The sequence below is a fragment of the Mandrillus leucophaeus genome, unplaced genomic scaffold (genome assembly GCF_000951045.1).
Source record: "Mandrillus leucophaeus isolate KB7577 unplaced genomic scaffold, Mleu.le_1.0 Scaffold76, whole genome shotgun sequence".
NCBI classification, from domain to species: Eukaryota; Metazoa; Chordata; class Mammalia; order Primates; family Cercopithecidae; genus Mandrillus; species Mandrillus leucophaeus.
In genome coordinates, this window is record NW_012108252.1 from 2,752,449 (window position 1) to 2,756,765 (window position 4,317).

At 46.4% G+C, this 4,317-nt stretch overlaps 1 pseudogene; it reads right to left on the reverse strand.

Moving 5' to 3' along the window:
• Positions 1-23: 23 nt before the first annotated feature.
• Positions 24-4,317, reverse strand: part of LOC105529296 — a 103,607-nt pseudogene continuing 99,313 nt past the window's right edge.

A 4,317-nucleotide genomic window follows, 5' to 3' on the forward strand; every position in this document is an offset into this window, starting at 1 on the left:
CACACACCCTAACACCACGAAGTTTACTGGACTGATTGGGCCTCAAAGCTCTCACTGCTGAGCAAGGTGAGTTTGGAAAAAGAGGCCTCCTGCTCTAGGAACTCGCCAAAAACCTGTCAGCAGAAGAATCTTTCAGAGCAAGCACAAAGACAGATGCATGTGCTTATATGGAAATACGTTTTAACAAATATAACATGAGAATGGAATTCTTTTCTCCCTACATCCAGCCTTGATAGCTAATTAATTCCACCCGGAGGAGGGAGCCAGGCATTGGGTAAGGAAGAGTCCTTATTCCATGTTTGGGAAAGAATTTACGGTAGCTATCTCATGAGGATCTGGGGAAAGGCAAAGGATAAACCAAGTCACTGGGGATTTTTTGTTGTAGTTGTTGTTTTGGAGATGGAGTTTCGCTCTGTTGCCCAGGCTAGAGTGCCCAGGCTGGTGTGATCTCGGCTCACTGCAACCTCCACCTTCCGAGTTCAAGTGATTCTTCTGCCTCAGCCTCCCGTAGCTGGGACTACAGGGATGCACCACCATGCCCGGCTAATATTTTGTATTTTTAGTAGAGACAGAGTTTCACCATGTTGGCCATGTTGGCCAGGATCTTGAACTCCTGGCCTCAAGTGATCTGCCTACCTCATCCTCCCAAAGTGCTGCAATTACAGGCATGAGCCACCAGACCCAGCTAGGTCACTGGTTTTGAAGGATCTCAAAGATGATCAAGTCTGACCTCATCATTTTACTGGCAACTCAGGAAAGGGATATATGATTAGCTCAAGAAACTGGTGAATGACACAGTTGGGCATGATCTCCCAACTCCCTTTCCACTGCTCTTTCTCCTATAGACCAAGTCTCCTGACCCCAGAGTAGCATGGCTTTATTAGCCAGAGTCTGTTGGTGGTTGCTAGATTGGAGAGGTGTGGACAAGGTTAATTAGCCAAGGAAATACTCTTTAGAACAGGTGTCATTCTCCTTTCAGCAAATATTGTGCCCAAATAAATTCTTTCAAATTCATGACCCTTGGCGTTCTCTTGCCTTGCTTTTAATAATAATCCTCACTTTCTCAGATCTCAGATGCTTTTGAGACATTTATCTCTTTGATACGATGTTTATAAATTGCCTTTGAATGTACTGAGTACCTGAATAGCTGCTGAGCACTGTGCTGGACTCTGCTGCAATGAGAAGCAATGTTCAAAACTGCAATGAAGGGTGCTGTGGACTGGTCCCTGGGTAATCAGGATTCGAGTTCGTTTACCCTGCTACCAACTTTCTGGGAGACCTTAACAAGGCATTTCCATTCTCTGAACCTCAGTTTTCAAATCTGTAAAATAAGGCCAAACTCCTTCCCAGTCTCAAGTCTATGATATTAGCTGGGATTCTCAATGCTCATTGGACAAGGATAGGATGTGGCATTTGGATTTTATTACTTGGAATGTCATCCCTAACCCAGGCTACAAGGCATATGGTAGGATCAGGGATTGTGTTCGAGACCTTTAAAATATTTGAGCAGTATGTTAAGCAGAAGAGCAGCGTCAGCTAGGAACCAAGCGCTTACCTCTCATCTCTGTGAACTGTACTCCTCCCATGTCTATCTTGTTCTCTAGAAGTCAAGGAAAAGAATCCTTGGCTTTAGCCTCAGTCACTTTTTTTGGTTTACTATTACTCCAGTATTAACTGTTTTCTCTTCTAGTTGCTGTTTTTGACTTTGTCTTCACCTTCTCCCCTGGTCACCTCATCAACATCCACATCTCAACAACCACCGCCTTGATGCTGAGCATTCTCAAGCCTATTCTCCTGGTCCAGAACAAAACCGTATATTCTTTCCCTTGGATGTTACCTCTGAGCTTCAGACATACTCCCAACATCTCCTCCTGAGTGTCTTGCAGTCCTGTCCCATTCAATGTCCCCTCCTAATGCCCACCCCAAGGCTGTTGCTTCTCTCCCCGTCTCCCCATCTTGGCAGTGACATCACCACTCAACTAGTTGAATAAGCAAAACCTTGGAAATCATCCTCGATGCCTCTCTTGTCCCACCTGCCCCACCATCAGTTAATTAATCCTGTAGGTTCTCGTTCCTTAACCAGCTCATATCCCTATACCAATTTTGCCCCAGTTCCTTCCTTAGCATCTCTCACCTGGACCCTACACCAGCCTCTTACCCTACTTTGTTGAAAGAGACTTCCTTAGAGTTTCTCCTTCCAATCTGTCCTCCACGCTGGAGCTAAGTGCAGTGGACTGCATCCTGGACATTGGACTCACCTGGAAAGTGTCAGCCCATGGATGCCTGGCTTCTATCCCAGAGATTCTAATATAATTAGTCTAGGGTGTGGCCCAATATGAGAATTAAATATTCCTTGGATAATTTGAATGTAGTCAAGGTTGAGGGCTACTGTGCTAAAATAATCTTTCTAAAACTACTTGCAGGATAAGGTCTAAACCTCATAACCAGCTTTATCAAATTGTTCCCAGCCAGGTCACAGCCTTTCTCATCTATTACTTTAACTTCCCAGGTGATTCCAATGTGCACACAAAGATAAGGCCACTGTGCGTAACTACAGCATGGAGGAGAAAGTGGTTGGATTGAGACTTAGAGGCAGGGAGGCCTTTAGGAGGCTAATGCAGTGGTTCAGGTGAGCCGTAAAGAGTCAGGAACAAGGACAGAAGCAATGGGAAAGAGAGCTCTGCTTGACCGGGTGCAATGGCTCATGCCTGTACTCCCAGCACTTTGGGAGGCCAAGGTGGGTGGATCACTTGAGGTCAGGAGTTCGAGACCAGGCTGGCCGACATGGTGAAACCTTGTCTCTACTAAAAATACAAAAATTAGCTGGATGTGGTGGCAGGTGCCTGTAATCCCAGCTACTTGGGAGGCTGAGGCACGAGAATTGCTTGAACCCGGGAGGCGGAGGTTGCAGTGAGCTGAGATCACACCACTGCACTCTAGCCTGGGTGACAGAGCGAGACTCAATCTTGAAAAAAAAAAAAAAAAAATAGAAAAGAAAAAAAGAGAGAGCTCTGCTTACCCTTTTGACTTCCCCGAAGGCCAGATGCATAATTAGTAAATATGTTCCTGGATGCAAATTCTGAAGTACGTTTCCCCAGTTCCACTTGGTTGCATCCTTCCAGCAAGGGAGTGAGTTTGCCTAAGCAAGTACAACACTTTATCCTCCTCGTGAAAGGGAGGTGGCAAGGGATAGCCTGATGCTAGACAGGCCCCTAGTAAATGATTGTGCATCTACGCTAAGTTTCAGTGGTGGTATGAAACAGTTCTTTACTTTCCGTTGAGTAGCCCCCTGCTCATTCTGAGCCCACCTAAGCTAGACATTGAAGTTGTGTTCCTGTCTTCGGTTGCCCCTTTTTTCTTTCTACTTCACAATCCTCATGTTTTTGTTTTTGATTTTTTAATGTCTGCGCCCCCGGCCCCGCCGACCCCCTAGGCTCTGCTCCTCCTTCTCCTGGCTGTGATTCATGCTCAGCCAATTGGGATTCATGCTCAGCCAGTTGGGTGCATCTGGTTTTCCCCTTGGCTGAGCTGGTGGGGGTGAGGTTTGGGGACTCTTGGAAAGCAGATCTGTATGATTCCACTGTCCATGATCTCTCCACTGTACAAAGCATCCTTTAGTAACTTTTGTTTTTCTGATACATCAAGCCTCTTCCAAGAGCGATCTAATCTGAAGAGCATGAGGTCAGGAAGCAGATGTACAGGCGTGAGCATTTCCAAAGCCTTATGTTTTCCAGATTGACGTCGTGCTGTGAGGGGTCACAGTTCTCGTGGGATTTCTCAGAGGAACATTTTCTTCGAGGAGCATTCATTGGAGGCAGGATGGGGGAGTAGAAAGCACAGGGTCAGAAAATAGTAGAATGGCCAGGTTCGGTGGCTCACGCCTATAATCCCAGCGCTTTGGGAGGCCAAGGCGGGTGGATCACCTGAGGTCGAGAGTTCGAGACCAGCCTGGCCAATATGGTGAAACCCTGTCTCTACTAAAACACAAGAAATTAACCGGGTGTGGTGGCAGGCGCCTGTAATCCCAGCCACTTGGGAGGCTGAGGCAGGAGAATTGTTTAAACCCAGGAGGCGGAGGTTGCAGTGAGCCGAGATCGTGCCATTGCACTCCAGCCTGGACAACAACAGTGAAACTCCGTCTCAAAAAAAAAAGAAAGAAAGAAAACAGTAGAATGGCAAAGAGTTCTGAATAACAGGCTAGGTCAACTTGAGAAAGTCACTGGCCCTCTTTGAGCCTCATTTTTCTTGTCAGTTACTGGAGGTAATACATATGCCTTTGTTCAGTTTACTGCGAAGATCTTACGAAGGAATGTCTGG